Below are 20,822 nucleotides of genomic sequence, written 5' to 3'. Positions count from 1 at the left end.
AATTCATGACTTGTAACATGATAGATTTTGCTGCTGGTGGTAGGGGAGGTGATGAGCAGCAGCTAAAAATACATATATTTCCAACAGCATCAACAAACTTTCAGTACTATGTGAAAAATATATCTGTTGGCTTCACACATCTTCGTCTTCCAAAGCTATTGATTAGACATTTGTAGCCAGTTGTTCAAAATAGGTGATTCTCTTAAGATACTTAGCCATTTGTACAGCCTCACCTTGGATATTATGTGTAGTTCTGGGCCCAACAATATAAAAGAGAATGTTAAAATATCTGAATGCATCCAAAGGATGACAAAAAAGCTACTAAAAGCCCTGGAAAGGCATGTCCTATGGGGAGATGTTCTGGTTTGTATGGTCTGTAATAAAGGAAGCCAAGAGGTAATACAGTTGCTCTCCACAGCTTCCTGAAGAGGGGAAATGCAGAAGCAGGTGCTGGTTTCTTCTCCCCAGTAACCAATTATAGGATATGTGGGAATGGCACAAAGCTGTGCTGGGACAGATTCAGATAAATGTAAGTTAAAACCAGAGGGCTGGAGCACCTTCCCTGTGAGGGCAGGCTGAAAGAATTAAGGCTCTTCAGCCTGGAGAAAGCTCTGGGGTGACCTTGTAGCAGCCTTCCAGTACATGGAGGAGGCCTACAAGAAGGCTGGGAAGTAATTTTTATAAGGTCAAATAGCAACAGGACAAGGGGAAACAGTTTTAAACTGGAAGAGGGTAGTTTTATAATAGATATTATGAAGAAATTCTTTAATGCTAGGATGATTATACACTTGAAGCATTCAAAACCAGGCTGGATGGGGCTTTGAGCAACCTGATCTAGAACCTTGTGTCCTTGCCTAGAGCAACAGGGTTGGAGCTAGATGACCTTAAATGTCCCTTCCAACATGAACCATTTTATGATTTTAAAATTTCTTTACAGTGAGGATGGTTAAATACTGGAACAGGCTTCTTTGTGAGGTTGTTGATGAATCATGAATGTCAGTATTCAAGAAATTATTTTGATAATGTCTTTAGTAATATGATTTGGCTTTTGATTTTCCCTGAAATAGTCATGCAGTAGGGCCTTATGATCCACAAGTCATCTGAACTCATAGATGTAGGATTTCCATTTGCCACTGTTAACCTAGTACAAAAATTTTCCACTCCACTTAATGGATTAAAGTGGATTAAGAAAATATATATTTTTTTCCATATATATATATGTATGCATATTTCTTCTTTTTTAATTGCTGTTTTACTCTGCCTTCTTTGATCTCCACTGTTTGTTTTCCCTGGTAACTTTTGATCCACAGAAAAGATGTTTAACTCAGTTGGATGATCATCCAGGCTTCTCTCAGGTGATTGTGTTCCCATTGAAAAGTAATATGAAAGTAATTTCCTTGAAAGTATTACATAGAAGATACAGTTTTTGCTATTACAGGATCACAAGCTGTGATAACTGCCTAGTGATCAAGTGACTACTGCTTGCCCTGCTGTAGCTCTGTAACTGCTGCTTGTGGCAAAAGGCCAACTTCCAGATGAAAAATAGATTTTCCTTTTAAAGGTCATGCTGGAGGCCACTATGAAGTTAGCTGGCAGGCAAAGGAAACAAACAAGTAGCCCCATGTAATTCACAAGACTTAAGAGAATGGAAAAACCAGCTCTGACATTGAACTTCTCCTAGCGATGAATTTGGTAACCACTGCAAATCCTATTCTTTCGATTACAGTGTTAAATCTTAAATTAAAAAAAAAAACTAAAAAAAAAAACAACAAAACTTCCCTACCTCTACATATAATGTCTTCTTTTGCTGTCAAAATGCCTTTGAGGGTAACAATATTTCAAGCATTGTTTTGTTTTTCACTAGCTATAGTTTTGCTGGAATTACTTCTACTTAGTCCCATGTGTCTTCCTTTCTAAATCTGAGTACAAAATCAAGACTAAATATCAGAATATAGGCATAAGCTTTATACTCTCGAAGAAGTTCGTAGTTTACCAAATTATGTGGTGCTAATCATCTCACATAGAACATTTTAAAAGTTTCTGAAAGTTGTTGAAAGAAAATTATGAGGTTAATTTATTAAGGCTGTTCTTGTGGAAGGCTTTTCTACTGATAAGAACATCACTTTACACTAGCCTTAGATTGATATGAAGTGCCCTCTTACAAATTGGCATACGATGAAATGACCACTTCTTATTTTTTAATTTTTTTTCACCCTAATATTTGGCTCCCCAGAAATGAGTAACAGATATTTTAAATAAAAAATCACTATACTTTATTAGCATATGAACAATTTTTTTTTTTTAAATATTATTATTATTTTTAATGAAGAAATATTGCAGTATACAAGACTGTAAAAAGTATCATACACAATCTGCTCCTTTTGACTGTGGCTTCCATCTTAGTTCTTGACCTGATTTCAGCCAAGGCATTTCTTATCCGTATGGTGTCAGGCACTAATTTTTTATTATTATTATTATTATTATTATTATTATTATTATTATTATTTTCCCCCTCTGTATTAAGACTCTTTCTATAACCTCTGGAATTTGTCTGATCTGTTGAATTTCTCACAGAAGTCTCTCTGTGTCCATGTGATCTGGAAGTTCCACATCTTTGTTATGGATCCTCGCTGTAGGCTTCAGAACAGTGGTCAGTCTGGCTCAGTCTCTGTCACTGTAAAGGAATAATGCATACAAACAAGTGAGACATTTTCAATCATAGGCACTTTCTGGGACCAGCATACCTCAGCCCACTTGTGCATCCAAGATAAAAATACACATATGCAACACAACAGCATTTTCTCCTCTCCTAGGATTGTTCTGGAAATCACAGGTGTAATGCTTTCTTAATCCACTCAGCTTGTCAAAAATGCCTTTCTTGTTTTTGAAGGCAGTGCTTAAACCCTAGCTCAATTTCTAGCCAACCTTAGAGGGATTTTGAAAGGTTAAGGTACAAAAAATTATAAATAAAACAGTAAATGACATGTTGCTTGCTTGTAGTCTCAATGGACCACTGAGAATAGGCCTTAGATTTATGTTTCATAAGCTTAAATATTTGTCTCAATAGCTTCTTTTCTACAACACATTGTTTCACTTGCTGCTTTTCACTTTCCAAAAAACATTAGAAAGAGAATGGAAGAAGCAATTTAAATATGTATGTATCTTAAATTATTTCCTAACATTGTTTTTCCCACACGAAATAGCCCAGAGAAGGTTTTTTTTGAACTTCATGTTTTTCTTTCATGTACTTTGTCATTTTCATTGACCACTATCACAGAATCACACACAGAATCACAAAATGACCCAGGTTTGAAGGGACCTCAAGGATCATGAAGCTCCAACCCCCTGCCTGGCAGAGCCACCAAACTTCCATGTTTACTAGATCATGTTGCCCAGGGCCCCATCCAACCTGGCCTTAAACACCTCCAGGAATGGGGCATCCACAACCTCCCTGAACAGACTGTTCGAGGACCTCACCACTCTCCTAGTAAAGAATTTCCCCCTAACATCCAACCTAAATCTACCCTCTTTCAACTTAAAACCATTTCCCCTTGCCCCGCTTTTATCAGCCCTTTCAAAGAGTTTACACCCCTCCTGATTATAGGTACCCTTCAGGTACTGAAAGACTGCAATGAAATCACCGCACAGCCTTCTCTTCTCCAGGTTGAACAAGACCAGCTCCTTCAGCCTGTCCTCATAGGAGAGGTGCTCCAGCCCCCTGACCATACTTGTGGCCCTCCTCTGGACCCTCTCCAACAGCTCTCTCTTTCTTGTACTGAGGGCTTCATACCTGGACACAGTACTCCAGATGGGGCCTCACAAGAGCAGAGTAGAGAGGGATAATCACCTCCCTATCCCTACTGACCACCCTCTCCTGATGGAGCCCAGGATACCATTTGCCTTCCGAGATGCAAGAGCACACTGCTGGCTCATGTTAAGTTTCTCATCCACCAGGACCCCCAGGTCCTTCTCTGCCAAGCCACTCTCAAGGACTACTCCTCCCAGCTCAAATACTATTCCTCCCAGTCTGTACAGGTGCCTGGGGATCTTCCAGCCCAAGTGCAAAGCCTTGCACTTTGCTGTGTTGAACCTCATTAGGTTCACCCAGGCCCACCTTTCAAGCCTGTCAAGGTCCCTCTGAATGGCATCCTTTCCTTCCTCCATGTCAGCCGCACCACTCAGCTTGGTGTCTTCAGCAAACTTGTTGATTGTGGACTCAATAATGCAGATTACTTTCAGGATACATCTGCATTTATTTCTGGAAAATATAAGGTTCAAGGGTACTAACCTCTCATTATTCTTACAGGGTTTGGACTTGAAGACAGTTCCAGTTTGTAACTGATACCCAGGTTTATTCCCAGAGAAACTAATAGTTATGAGGAGGAGGCAAAGGAGTTACAGGTGTTTGTAGAGTTGCTTATCTAAATACCACAGGGAAGTTGTGTGAAACCAAGCCCTGGACTGATTTACCGAGTATCCAGCATATATCTAAATGGAGCTGTTTCTTGGGAAAATAAATAACCTGATATATTTATGTTTTAAAAAATTATATTGTTTTAAAATGAGCATTATTATTATTATTTTTCAAACGTATTTCAGTTAAGAATCAAGATCATGTGTATGATTACAGCTTTAAGCAGTAACTTATTTTGAAATAGTGAGGCAATATTGTACCAAGATGCTGCTACCTAGGAATTTTAACCATAACTTGAAACATCCTGCAAGACTGTATTCTATTGTCCATATTTAACCATTGAAAATCACTGAGTTAATACTGATAGTCCACATCCATTCTTCACAGTGAAGAGTAACACTGTCAACTCTTGGCTGAGAGGAATATTCAAAAAAGAGACCATGATATCAGAGAAAAGGATATTAATCCCATTTTAATTACACAAGGAAAAGGGTAATTATTTCTATTAGCAATAAGGCATTTTAACTTGATTCTTTGGAGTATAATTGTTAGCATCACTGTAAGTGGACTGCATGCAAATTCTGTATTCACATTTTAATGGGACTAAGATTAAATTTTTGTCTTTATGTGTGTATTGCTTCTTTTGGCATATGTGCTGCATGAAAGTTATGCAACATACGGAGGCTTGGATACTAGGTTTATATTTAGCTGTCTACGCTGTAGAAATCCAAGACTAAGTGAGCATTATCACACCTCCTCGAGGTTAGTGAGATTAGTATACTCTTAACAAAAAAGTGACACTGTGTCTTTGGTTAATAAAGGGTCAACATCTGCTTTCACAGCCAGTAATACAAACAAATAAACAAATAAATAAATAGGGTCATGTACTAACACTGAATGAAGAAGAAGCAAACTGATTCAGTAATTTTTTGAGGGAAGGACTGGAAGAGATAAAAAATATAAATGATATATAAATAAAAAATGGAAGAAAACAAGCATTCTGTAAGTTATTGCAGATAGGTGAACAAGAAAGCTTGAGAAACATAATTGTTCCACTTAAAATTCTCATTGTAAGACAGAAAATTAAATAGTATGGAACACAGATACATGGTTTGAAGGCAGGAGAAATCTTGTAAACAGTTCATACATAAATGCATAATATGATGATTGCAAGTAAATATTTAAATAAAAACTACATTTTGTTGAAAAAAAAACAAAAACAAAAAAAACATGGCTACAGGTGGCAGTAAAAGTTAATGTCACACCAATAAGGAAGAATGACATTAAAGATATTCATTTAGACTCTAAAGGCAGTCCAACATGATTATTCCCAAATGTCATTACCTCCATATTTATTTTTTTTAAATTAACTCTCACAGACATCTCCAAAAGGTTATACATTTTTCCATTTTATATTCAATGTCAGGTTATCACTACAAACTAATCTAGAAAAATGCATAATAATCTCTTGAGAACATTGTTTTTTACTAAAATACTTTAATGTTCACATACACGTTACCGTGTAAGCTAAATGTTTGTTTCACAGAAGTATTACATCTTTAAAGAAAATAAATAAATAAATGTATTTAAAGGCTATTAATTCTTCAATAATAGCGCATGAAAATAATTTAATAGTCTTGCTCTGTTGTTTCTATATATTCCCATACATTCTATTGCACAAGCTTTATATTCACATTTCTGATCTTGCACCTTTCAGAATTATTAAAAGGATTATCAATAGCCATATCTCTAATGCAAAAAACAAGCCAAAGAAAATGTTAGTACATATGGCATTTATGTGCAAGTGAACAATCGCTCCCTTACATATAGTAAGAGTATGGAAACAGATACAAACGTCAATGAAGATTAAACTCTGTGAGGTTAAAACTGCACTAAAATGTACCAAATTTAAAGATTCAGTGAACTTGGGCTAACAGTCTTGTCACTTGAATCCTACGAGGTGGAACTTACAAGTCATCCATGGTGAGGAATACAAACCTAGGAATAGTTCATCATAAAGGTAGAAAGCTCCTAGTTCTAGAATTGCTTTTTAGAGTTGGCAAGACACTAACTGTTTTATATTAATGCAAGCACTGCATGTACATTTAGAAATGCATGCACCTGTACCAACAGGTAAATGATACTGAGCACTCTGCAGCACTAGGCATATCAGTATTATGAGCAGAAGCCAAAAATCTGCCTTTGTGTGTGGACCTCTCATTCTAAGGGAACAATCTTGTTGGCAAAGATTAAACTTACTGATGTTACATAAGCATAAATTGTGATGTTCTTTGTTTATTTTTACAAGAAAATTATCACTCAGCATGAGTCTTATAACCTCCAGTTTAGTGTATATATATATATATACTTGATTGTACTCAACCAAACTTGATTTAATTTTAATGGCAGCTTAAAATATTCACTGTATATTCAGTAGCATCATTTTAGTTCTAACTAACAATAAAGAAATTTTGAGCAAGCTGGAATGAACATGCATCTATGGAAGAAAAGTGAAAGGAGTATTTTTCATTAAAGAGTCCTTCAGGAGTCCTTGATCTGTCAAATGACTGACATGGTACTCTGTTCAGAGCTTAACTGTAGCTCTGAAGCCCTGTCATGTTGATATAAAACACCAAGATGACAAGTGACTATACATCTATACATAAATGGAACTGGGTGAGAGGAGAAAGAAATAGGTTATTTTGAAAATCTCTGAAATATTATTTTCTCCAAATTTTCACCAAATAAAAATAAAGCTGATCTTATTAAAAATAAAAATAAATTAAAATAAAATATTAAAATTAAAAATAAAATAAAATAAAATAAAATAAAATAAAATAAAATAAAATAAAATAAAATAAAATATGTATATATATATATATATTTTAAATCCAGAATCACATGTGTAAATATGAGCACATATGAAAATGTACAAAGATGCTCACGTGTCCGTATCCTTCAGCATTCTCCATTCAGTTATCACAAAAAATTGTTAATTGAAATTTGAAGAATCATAGAAGCATAGAATTACTCAGGTTAGAAAAGACCTCAAAGATCAAGTCCAACCACAGCCTAACCATAGTACCCTAACTCTAACAACCCTCTGCTAAATCATAATAGAACATAATAGAACTTCATGACAGGCATCTCTCCTTATATCAGAAAAAGGCTCCAGAAACTCTATGCAGCCTGGTACTTGGAGAGCTGCCTCCACCATCTGAAACTCCATCTGTGATCTATCTTTTTTGCATTTCTCTGTTATCATTTCTTTTAAAGTAAGCATTTTTCAGATTAATGTTTCTCAGTTAAACACATAATAAAATGCACTTTTACCTTCTTTTCCTTCCTAGAGACTATGATGTTTTCTAGTTGTTTGAAAGTTGTCCTGTAAAATTTTAATGAGATAAAAACCTTAGCCATATATAAACAACCAAGGGGAAAAAAAACAAAAAAACAAACAAACAAGCAAACAACAAAAAAAAAAAAACAAAAACAAACAAACAAACAAACAAAAACAGCAATAAAACAAACAAAAGGAACCATAACGGTTAAGTAAGTGAAGCCAATTAATGAGTGAAGTTCCACTGAAAAAGATGCCTTATATCCTCTTTGAGAACAGCCCTACCAGGAAGGACTTGGGGGTCCTGGTAGATATGAGACTTAACATGAGCCAACAGTGTGCACTTGCAGACCAGAAGGCCAGAAGTATCCTACGGTGCATCAGAAGTGGAGTGGCCAGAAGCAAGAGGGAGGTGATTGTCCCACTCTTTTCTTCCCTCATGAGGTCCCCTGTGGAATTCTTCATCCAGGTCTGGGGCTTCCAACACAGGAAAGTAATGGAGCTTATGGAGATGGCTCAGAGGAGGACAGCCAGAATGAGCAGAGGGCTGGAGAAACCCTCTTGTGAAGAGTGGCTGAAGGAGGTGGGCTTTTTCAGCCTGGAGAAAGCTCCAGGGAGATGTCATCGCAGTCTTGCAGTATTTGAAGGGAGCTCACAAGTGGTAGGACGTCTGACTTTTTATCTGGGTATACAGTGATGGGACAAGGGGGAATGGTTTTAAACTGAAGTAGGGGAGAATTAGATTAGGTGTCAGGCGGAAGTTTTTCACTGAGAGAGCAGTAATATGCTGGAATACATTGCTCAGACTAGTTATGGATAACCTATCCATGGAGGTGTTCAGAGACAGTTTGGATGGGGCCCTGAGCAGCCTGATCTAGCCTGTGGCCCCAGCTCTGGCAGGACACAGATTATCTCTGTGATCTATTCCAACCCAAATCATTCTAGGCCTCTGATTCTATGTTTCTATTGTATGATTCTATGATATCTCTGATAATACATTCACAGTAATTTAGAAGTTAACATATTTACATTTCAGTTATCATAGTTTAACTACTAGAAAAGTGCAGTTATGAGCAGAAGACATGGCTATAGTTTTCTTCACCAATCTTAGCCTTAGACTAGATACTTGTATGTGACCAGGGGCCAATATTTTAAAAATAAAGCCTTGCAGGAAAGACAAAAAAAAAAAAAAAAAAAAAAAAAGTGTTTGTATGTAAGCATTGTATGTAAGCAATTGTGGTTTAACCTGGTCAGGAGCACCACGCAGTTAAGTTGTTTACTCATCCTCACCCCAATGGAGTATGAAACAGAAAAAGGTAAAACTTCTGAGCTGAGATAAAGGTAGTTTTATAGGACAGGAAAAGGAGGAATAATAATCATAATAATGACAACAACAACAAAGTTCATAACACATGATGCATCACGTGCTGCCTGAATCCTAGTCATTCTCCCCCATTCTCCTGTCTAATTCTCCCAGTTTTATAGTTCTATGGTATGAAATATGACCAGTTTGGATCAGCTGTCCTGGTTCTGTCCTGCCCAGCTTCTCCTGCTCTTTGCACTGAGAAACTGAAAAGTCCTTGACTTTGTGTAAGCACTGCCCAGCAACAACTAAAGCATCCATTTGCTATAAAAATTATTTTCATCTTAAATCCAAAATATGGAACCATACAAGTTACTATGAAGAAAATTAACTCTATCCTAGCTCAAACCAGGACAACAGTCTTCCTTTTCAGATTTCAGAGCTTCCAGATGTCAATTATGATAATTTTACAGGCAAAACATAAAAATTGCTATTTAACAGCAATTCGGATTTATTTTTTTTTAATTATTTTTATTTATTTACTTATTTATTTTTAAGACCTGTTAAGAAGCTGTTTCATGCTATTTGCTATTCAGATCTTTAGTATCAGGAATGTGTAGATACAATCAGTGATTCAGAGAGTGCTGTGATGGACAGTTTTAGATTACTGTTAAATCAGGCAAATTTCAAGCTACAAAAAACAATATAAAAAATCTTTCCTAGACTGACATTCATTACTTTGTTTAATGCGAATGCATAATTCAATCATTTATTATGCATTATTAATCATTATCACTACATATTGAAAACAATTACTCCTTATTAATCTTAACTTACATTAGCCGTAAGAATGCAATACTAAAGCTCACATCATCAGTTACCACAACAAACTGATAACAACAGACTGGGGCCTAGGGCCATGTACAGCCAGCAAAAGCACAAATAGTGCCTTACAATAACAGGCCAGTGCCCGATTATTTGTAATGGTGATCCTTTTCTTAGGGAGCCATTGAATAGAAAAATGCTTCTCTAGCTAAACTCTATTAGTATACTTATTTTTAGAATTATGATAAAGCTAATTTAACACATGTTTAATGTGTTTCTATAATTGTGAATGCACAAGGTCTCTGCTGTAGCTATGGTTGCAGTGATTAGATCGTATTTCAGTCTCTGATAAATCATTCATATATTTCATTACATCTGTCTAGGTATGTCATGTACATTTTTTAATCCTTTCACAGTATTTGAATGCTGCTCAAATTTCTGGTGACAGAAAGTATTTCTGTCTGTATTTCGTAAATGAAGGCCCAGAGGAGATGAACTACGCTCCAGTCTAGTAATATAAAATAGAACGTGCATAATTTTATATCTTAAGTGATTTATGTGGGATAAATAGCTTACTGTTTGAGTTACAGTCTAAGAGATTTAATGCAATTCAGGTAAGAAGTATTTGGAAGAACCAAGATTAGAAATCAAACTTTGACTCATCTGATGCTTTTTTTATTTTTTTATTTTTTTCCTACAAGATTATCCACCTTGATGTAGTCAATATTTTTTAATGTTAGTAATAACATTTATATTAAATCTTCTATTACTATCTTAGTCATCAGAATTCCCGTCAGTTACCTGACACCATCTTCCTATAATGGATGTATCATTGCTTATTACTAATTTTAATTCAGCGTAGTCACGACTGCCATCTGCTTTCTATTTTTCTTATCAAGATTTTTAAATAGACCTCATACAGTCTCAATATTTAATATTTCAGATTTCTGAAAAGGAAAGAGGTTTTCTTTCTCAAAGGAAAAAAATAAATCCTCCTTACTGACCCCATAATAATTTGGAAGGTGCTTTAATGTCCCTTAAAAAGAGTAAAAAGTGCTTTTCATCTCACTTCTGACAGATCTCCAATCTATCATTAACATGCCCATAATGTCTATCTTGAGTAGTAAGCTGATATTAAGATTGTGTGAACCCTTAGAATGGAAGCTTTTCAGGTAAAACCCATAGTTTAAAAAAGCACTAATTATTTTCCTGCTTAGCTGTATCTCCTCAATATTCTTTTTCCTATGGCCTCGTCCACTACAGTTGTCTTAGTACTTTACTTACCCAAAGATTTTTAGGATCAGTTATTGAGGTTATAATCAGCTTTTATTTAGACCTACTTTGTCTTGCTTCAGTAAAGGATCACTCATCAGGTTTCCTGGTTTCCTCTTCTGAAAACACCATACAGAATGAAAATAAATTGTTATCCTTCCTTTTGCTTTCAATATAAATCTTTCACTTCTCCATACAGTATCCATATTTAATACTGAATGAGTATCTAGGACCCCCTACTTCTAAAGTACTTCTAAAGTAAACTGATAGTTGAAAGCAATAGAAGATGACTTAGAAATTTTGTTTTTTTTAAAAAATAGAAGTTTTTTTTAATTATTATTTTTTTTTCCATAAATAAGGAAACTTTTTTTTTTTTTTTTTTTTTTTTTTTTTTTTTTTTTTTTTTTTTTTTTTTTTTTCCCCTGCAGCATAGTCTATGTAGTCTATGGACTAGTTATAGTTATGTTATCAATATAATTGCATAATAATTTTAATTATAGCTTTATATAAAGTACACACTGCCTTATTAATTTATTTTGATAGAAAAAGACACAGAAACAAGTGAAACATCAATAAGAACTTTAAAAACATGAGTTTGTCAGCTTTCTAATTAATGTTTAAAGTACTTATCTTTTATTAAAGTTATATTCTGACTGCAGTGCCCACTTCAGAGAGTTTAACATGTAAAACAACCTCTGTCTGATGCCAACGTCTTGGATTAAAATCATTTTTTGGGTAGAGACTTAACATGGAAAAGTTAATTGACATGAATTTTGATTAGAATAAAATCTCAATCATAACAAACTTTCTTATGCTTTCTTATGCCTGGCCATGATACTGCTCATTCTTTATTAAAGTTTTTCATGTTTTTTTGTTTGCACTACTATTTTTATGGGGTGTCAACATCAATTTATAACCTGATACAGGTTGACCCTGTGTCAACTTGTTGAAGGACATTTTCCAGAGAATTCTGACTCAATTCAGTGTAAGTATCAGTCACAACTATGAAAATATTGATGAAAAAAATCACTAATACAATTCCTTTTATTGTAGAAATGGGACAGAAGAACTATCACAAATCCATTAGGCTAAAAATAGAAAAAAAATAAACAAACATAATTTTGAAGCTTTTGTTTTTGTGTGTATTTAAGTGGATTAGCTGATTTATTTCTGCACTTAAAACTATTCATTTCTTGATGTTTGTCTTCACATCATAATGAAAAGTTAATTTTAGTATGGAAGCTGGTACAGCTGTACCTGCATGTATCTTGATCTGGAGAAAACAGACATGTTGATAAACACAGTAAGCTCTGAAGAACAAAGAATAGGAATCGTTCTGAGGAAAATATTCTTTAATGTCACATTCTTAAGGTCATAATGGAAAACAGATAAAATCCAAATAAAAAACTCACTACTGTCCTCCAAAATTAAAGCTTGCTTGTGTTCACTTTAATTTGCCAAAGAAATTAGTCAAAGCTTGACCTAGTAGTCAACCTTAAAGTACATTATTCTAACTCAGGCATCATAGACTCCATTATCACAGAATCACAGAATCACAGAATTGTAGGGGTTGGAAGGGACCTCTAGAGATCATCAAGTCCAACCCCCCTGCCAAAGCAGGCTCCCTACACCACGTCACACAGGTAGGCGTCCAGGCGGGTCTTGAATATCTCCAGAGAAGGAGACTCCACCACCTCCCTGGGAGCCTGTTCCAGTGCTCCGTCACCCTCACTGTAAAGAAGTTCTTGCGCACATTCGTGCGGAACTTCCTATGCTGAAGTTTCAGCCCATTTCCCCTAGTCCTGTCCCCACGCACTACTGAAAACAGACCAGCCTCTCCACTATGGCTCCCCCACTTCAAGTATTTATAAACCTGGATTAAGTCCCCTCTCAGCCTTCTTTTCTCAAGGCTAAACAGACCCAGTTCCCTAAGTCTCTCCTCATAGGGGAGATGCTCCAGGCCCTTCACCATCTTTATGACCCTCCGCTGGACTCTTTCCAAGAGATCCCTGTCTTTTTTGTACTGGGGAGCCCAGAACTGGACACAATATTCCAGATGAGGCCTCACCAGGGCAGAGTAGAGGGGGAGGATCACCTCCCTTGACCTGCTGGCTACGCTCTTTTTAATGCACCCCAGTATGCCATTGGCCTTTTTGGCTACAAGGGCACACTGCTGGCTCATGGCCAACCTGTCGTCCACCAGGACACCCAGGTCCCTCTCAGCAGAGCTCCTCTCCAGCAGGTCCTCCCTCAGCTGGTGGTACTGTACTGGTGCATGCAATTATTTCTTCCTAGGTGCAAGACTCTACACTTGCTTTTGTTAAACCTCATTTGGTTTCTTACTGCCCAGCTCTCCAGCCTGTCCAGGTCTCTCTGAATGGCCACACAGCCTTCAGGTGTGTCAGCCAATCCTCCCAGCTTCGTGTCATCAGCAATTATGCTAATTTATGAATCCTAAGGTAAATCTGACATAACTAGAAGCTAATCTTTAAACACCAAAGGTTTGTTCAGACTGTCTGTTAGTGTTCCTAAGATGGAAGAGGGAGGACTTTACCTACAGGCTTAAGAACATGATTCAGACCACCTACAAAAAAAGACTGCCAAGTTCTGGAGATACTCATATTTAATTGGCACTTTGTTTTCATTTCATGAACACTTACTCATATACTCCCTTTCATGTTTAGAAGTTTCACAGCTCATGTTAGATATTTACAGCCTACGCTTTAACATGATTCAGAAAAAAGTAAAATGGTATGTAAAATCTCCATAATTTACTTGGGTTTCTTGACATTATACGCATGTTCTAAAACTTAGTTTACTCATACAGCATTAATTCAGCTCAAAATATAGCCAGAGGCACAAAAAAGTAGAGCTATAACAGAACTTAGTATAATTCTCTTGTTGTTAGAAAAAATATGAAATTCTTGTCATTAGAACATTTAAATCAGATTTGGTTTTAGATTCTCTGGACTCAAAGAGATGAGCCACTCTCCAGTTCCTTGGGGAGTTCATTTTGTGAAATGTCAAGAGAGTGAACAGCATACTGAAACACATCATCATTTTCCATCATTTTCTGTATCTTGCTGTCTTACTGAGGAGTTTTCCTTTTTGGTAAGCACTGAAGATTTATTTATTTATTTATTTTAAAGCACCTAAACCTGTCACACAGTAAATGAAGAAAAGAAAGTAATAACTATACAGATTTTTTACAACTCTCTTTAACTGAATACCCAGACACGGTTTTAAGGTCCTAACCTGGTACTGTATCAGATTAGATATATAGTTGTACCATTTCCTAGGGCAACAGTAGAGCAAAAATGTAGAAAAGTTTCAGCTTCTGCCTATTTTGCTTTAGGGGAGATAATCCTCCAGTAACGGGATAGCACAGTAGTGCATTTAATTGTTGCAGAAAAGTCTTAAAGCACTGAACTGCCAGTATTAAGTAATAAAAATCACTTTACTAATTGCTATATCCTTTTTAACACACTTAGGTTCCTTTATGTTCTTTCTATATAGACCATAGAGAAAAATACTGATAGAAATCTGACTGACTGTAAAATGCAGGTAGTCCAGGAGTTAGATCATAAAAACAGAGATATAATATATCTAGATTTTGAATATCTCCATTTATAAGATTTATATACTGACTAAAAGTGTATTTATATTTTAAAAATAATCCTTTTGTGCAAATGAATTATTTTGTACAAAGGATCTGTTTTCAAGGACTGATTCTATGAAACATTATGCAAAATAGACTCCATTTTCTACATGCATTGAAATTTCACATTACATTTCTATTCCTTATTTAGTACATCATCTGAAGACACATCTCACATCAAATAGAAAACTGGCCCTTCTTGCAGAAAAACTGAAAAAGAGATTGTTAGATATGTTTGACATGAATTAAATCTTCTGGAATATCAGCAGCTCATACATTCTGTGGATTTCATTGTAATTTCAAACAACTATATGATATTAATATAAATTACATTTGATACACGGATTTATTTTTCAGGTCTTTCAAGTAGTATTTTTAATTGTCTTCTCTTTTATACATAGTGCAATGAGCTAAACATTATCTTATTTCCTTTGCTATAAATTTATTAGAATCCCTGGTTTTGGTTTTGTTTGTTCTTTTTTGTTTGTTTGCTTGTTTGAGAGAAAGTAGTTACACACTTGTCTACTTCAGCCTCCTTCTTAGCCCTAGAAATCTTTTAAATTTACAATTGCTTTGATGGTAGTCTAGATTCAAGGGAATCACAGTCAAAGACATTTTTTTAATTTTTTTTTTTTTTCTTTATTTGTCTTCAGGGTATTTCTTGTCTTTCAGTGTTTACAAAAATACTGTTGGCTGAATGTTTTACTAATATAACATAAATTGTAACTCAATAAAATTTATTATTAATATAATTTATTATTAATAAAATAATGAATATTAATGGCACATTACAATGTGTTACAAAACCATGTTTATATATAAAGAGAAAGAGAACAGTATTCTATATAAAGAGTGAGACTGAAATATAACAGTGCTAAAGTTATGCTTCAAAAGCCAGCGAAATAGTTATTTTGTGGACACTAGTTGTAGTTTTGCCTGGAACCTAGTTTGGATGAACATGTGAAAGTCTGAAAACCAAGATAAGTATTTGTGAGTAGAAGCTGAATTAATGGGATTTAAATTTTATTTAAAGGGATTTAAAATTTATTTTCATCTGATTCTGATACATGGCCATTTTCCCTGACCAGATAACCTTAAATTCTTACTCTGAGATATGCATTTTTCTTCATCTGTTCTTAAGATGTTTCTTACACATAGTTTTCAAATAGCAAAACTGGGTAGCCAGCTTTTATTTAACTTCCAAGTGTCTGGTTTATTTATTTGAAAGTGCCAGATAATGGGATATTCCTAAAGCTGAGAACCAAAAATAAATATTATTGTAGACAATCAGCAGCAGTCACCATAAGGCTTGCACATCAGTAGCATTTACAGAGTAAAACAGTATATTCAATTATCTCTTGCAAAATAGTAGAAAACAGAAAACTGATCTTGTAGTAGGTGTGGTATGTTTGAGGGTTTTAGGGTATTGGTTTTTTTTGTTTGTTTGTGTATCTGTTTCAGAACAATGTATTATTACAGTTTTAGTATTCTCATGTAAGTTATACAACCAAAGCTCAATTTCAATTATAGTTCCTTGATTCAAAAACTGCCAAAGAATATTATCTATGTTAAATATGAGTTGCAGATACATAGCACTAAGAATTCTACAAAGATGTTACTATTTTTACTACATAGGTTAGTGGCAACATCCAGAATTAAGTCCTAAAGCTTTTTAATTTTGTACAGTAAGCAATCTAAAATACTGTAAGAAGCATTTCAATAGCATTAAATGCTCTGCTTTTTTAGATTAAAAAAGCTTTTGAATTTCAGTGGGAGTATCTCAGAATATTGTAAGTTGGCTGATTCTTTCTTTTATGTTCTTTATTATTTGATAGCAAAGTAATGAGCCTTAAGAGACATCCTACTACTGCTGCAATCAGGAAAAAGTAAAATTATTTGATTAATTTGTATGATGGATTTTAATTATAGAACAACAGCAACATTCTCTCCAATCTAAGGAAATAAAAAGCACATATTGCAGTTTAAATTCAGAGTGCCATCTAGTGCAGAATAGAAATGTTAAAAAGTAAAATTTAAGGTGAAAAAAAAAAAATATATATATATATTAAACCAATGTACCTAAACAAGATCTTAAGGTTCATAACGTAAATTAAAGATATGTATGCATAATGTAGTACATTCTAGGAAATAGGTAATTTTAAAAACTATATATACTTATATATATATATATATATAGGGTTTTTTCAGTGAAAAATTCACCATAAGTTTTGTCTAGAAAATCTTTAACATAAAACTGTACTTATACTTAAGAGAATCTGAGAAAGCAACGTACAGAATTCAGTAATTTCTTTGCCTTTATGAAGAAACCACTTCATGCAAACTCACTGTGGTCTTGTATTCTTTTTACCTTACTTCGTTATTTATATCAGAGAGGGGCTTTGGGATTTACTTGATTTTTTTTTTATTTTTTTTTTGTGGAACATGGTTACTGTTGCCTTTCTTTTTTTCCTTTTTTTTTTTTTTTTTTTTTTCCCCTCATAAACATTGAAAGGTAAATAACCTGTACAATCCTTTTATTGCATTTATATGATAGAATTCCTTGCTCAACAAAGTATATTTTGGAGCACATTTCACTCACTAGTTGATTTTAAAAATGTATTATCATTTTGGCACAAGTGATTCAGTAGGATTTGTTTGTTTGTTTGTTTCTTGTTTTTTTTTAATTTAATTTTTTAATGTTTACTTTTTTTTGTGTGTGTGTGTGCTGAAGTTGTCTATTTGATTGGTCATTAAAAAAATAGAGCAGAATTGAAAAATCAGGTTAAAAAGCACTTTTATGAAAGGTTAGTTAAAAAAATGAAAAAAAACAAATATGTGGCTAAAATACTTGCATTTCTCTTTTACTAGCTAAGTTTCAAACTAATGAATTCATGAATTTGATATATATGTTCCTACTCTATCAGTGAAGTTTTGGCTGTCTCTCAAGTTCTCTGGAAATACCAAATATTCCACAAGCTAAGGAGCTCTCATTCTTTCCTGATGACATTTCATTTTTAATAAAATACATTAAAAAAAAAAAAAAAAAAAAAAAAAAAAGCACTGAACGGCTAGAGCTTTTATATACAAGATCCTAATTTACGCAGCTGCAGTTAAATGCCATGTGCAGTAGATCCCTTTCTAGTCCTTATAAGCAGCAATCTAATTTTACAATTCTCTCCCCTTTCCACTTCACTTCCATTCCTCAATACAATTCACAATGTGTGGTTTTTGATAAAAGTACACCACATTCAAATGAGATGTAAAATAACTATATGTTGTTAGCATAATTTATATTTAATCCAGTCACTAATTTCAAGAAAACTTGTAAAAACTTTGCAAACTTGTTTTTCAGGCAAGATCAAGATTTTACGAAAAGTATACTTTAGGTAATCAAGTAAGTAGATGCCTTACAGTGTTCTTCCTTATTGTACAATTATGGACAATTTGACCAGTTAGAACAGCACATGGTTTATCTGGAATCTGTTACCAAGTAAAGATGCTTTGCCAGGAATGCCTTCTTACTATTAGAAATATACAATTTTTCCTGATCACACTACACAAAGTGAGTGGTTATGAAAGGTGATAAGCTAAGTACTGTAGGAAACCCACCAGCAGAATTTTAAAGACAGATGCAATGCATCACTGAATCTCTTTCATAGCCCTTCTCTACCACTTTCCCTCTTGTACTTCTGAACAATTTATCATGGTCCAAATTCCTATCTAGAAGCAGATTCCCCCCAGGAGGTTACGTATCATCTCATATTTTTTAATCAAGTAAGAAATTATGACAAATGACCTGTAGGTTAAAAAAGAACAATTAAAAAAAGTAATTTATATATATATAATATATATATTATATATATATATATATATATATATATATAATTAAAATATAAATATATTATAATATATTTATATTATAAATATATATAATATATAAAAATTATATATATAATTAAAACTTTCTTCCATATGTTTGGAGCTGATTGCAAGGGAATTGAAATACTCCCTTATGATTAAGCTCAGCATCAGAAGGAAGTTGTACAGATGGGCTCTACAGATAAACCAGCTGATCATTTCAGATCTTTGGCTCTTGTTTCTCCTGTTGCTTGAGAAGTGTAAATTACTTCCTGACCAAATGTAAAAAGGTTTAAATGATAAAAATATTCATTATTTTCATAACTTTTAAATGCAAAACATCCTTTTCCTTGAAAATACCAAATGGATATATTTGGACAAATCATTCTTTCTTTCATCACTTGCCATTCATTGTTCATATCAATAAAAACAGGAAGAGGAAATTCAGTCTTACATCCACCTTATGGTATGTTTAAGTAGACTTATTTATTTTACACAAAATGAACATCTCTTTTTCATTTCCCCTCCCCCCACAAAAGTCAGATTTTGCACGAGTGGAGGTGAGATTCTTTTTCTTTCTTACAAAAATATTACAGGCCAAATTTCCATTTCAAACATTTGGAATTCAGCTGCATAATAAATATTTAGTCATATTCTCCAACTTACGTTTTAAAATGTCAGTGCAATGGAGAATATTATTTTCCCCAAAATAATAGCTAGTGAGTTTAATTTTTCTGTAGCCATCTTACTGATGACTCCTAATGGTGCAAACATCTAATTTAAGTGGAATCACTTTCAATCTGGAGAACTTAAATGAGATGGTCATCAAGGCTCTTTTTTAGTTACTATGTCAAGTCCCCAGCCTTGGATATATTCAAGAACAGCCTTAGTAGAAACCTGTTCAAATAGCACCAGGTGGCTCTGATTGAGCAGCAGTGTTGGATAAGATGATCTTCACAGCTCCCTTTCAACTTCAACCACTACATCTGCCCCCTTATCTTGAACAATTTCACAATAGGATGAATCACTCTCTGAACATGTTTAGCTCTTCCTATTGATTAAACAGGGAGACTAAATAACCAGTTAAGTGTAGAAATCTCATTTATCCAGGGCTAAAATTAAGTAAGATAACTCACACAAAGTGTGTTAGGATTACTGCAAACAACAATAAAACTGTCATCTCTGTGTACTGAATAATCTGCTTGTAATTAATATGATATAGGTAATGCAAAATCATCTACTGAACTAAGAGTGTTCTATGAAACTGTAGACATTAAGACTATCTTAGCAATAACTCAGCTGTATTCTTCAACCCAGATCAGTTTGAGTCAACTCTTCCTCTCAGGAAGAAGGCTGTATGAATGCGGGAGATGCCTTATTGCATAACAAGATGTATCAAGGAAGAAATGAGCAGGTAGGTGAAAAGAACTTAAGGGTTGCAAGGTTTGATTCAAGATCATCATGGATATTCTCCAGTACTCTTCTTTATTTGGACTGCCAAAAGGGATTACTAATAATAAAAAACAAAACAAAAAAAACCAAAACAAAACACAAAAACAACAACAAAAAACCCTATGCAGGTAACCTATTACAGCAATAAATTCTCTTCTGCTAATTCATAAAACATCATTTTACTCCTGAATTTATTTATTTATTTATTTATTTAGGCTTTTGGACAAAACATTGAAGTAAGAGAAAGAATTTAATAATTCCTTGATGTTCAGGCAAAATGGATCCCAAAAAGCCAGACTTGGAAATTTATACAGTATGAGTTAATTGAGCTTTGCTAAACTGAGACACATAAAATGCAAAGAGAGTCTCAAAAAATGAACGTTATCTTCCTCTTGGTACAGAAGAATAGATAGCACAGGACTGAAATAGTTTTAGAAAACAGTATTATTTCTGTTGTATTTGTGCAGAAGTCTCTGCTGCTCCCAGATGGACTACTAGATTCAGGACTGGAGCCCTCAGAACAAAGATTACATGGAGCTGTTAGAGTGGGTACAGAGGAGGGCCACAAAGATTTTCAGAGGGCTGGAACACCTTTGCTATAATAATAGGCTGCTTAGTCTTTAGAAGAAAAGACTATAAGGAGACTTTAGGAGACTTTATAGTCATCTAAAGTATCTAAAGGAGGCCTACAACAAAGATG

The sequence above is a fragment of the Excalfactoria chinensis genome, chromosome 1, assembly GCF_039878825.1.
Source record: "Excalfactoria chinensis isolate bCotChi1 chromosome 1, bCotChi1.hap2, whole genome shotgun sequence".
In the NCBI taxonomy this organism is placed as follows: Eukaryota; Metazoa; Chordata; class Aves; order Galliformes; family Phasianidae; genus Excalfactoria; species Excalfactoria chinensis.
This window is presented reverse-complemented; position numbering follows the sequence as displayed.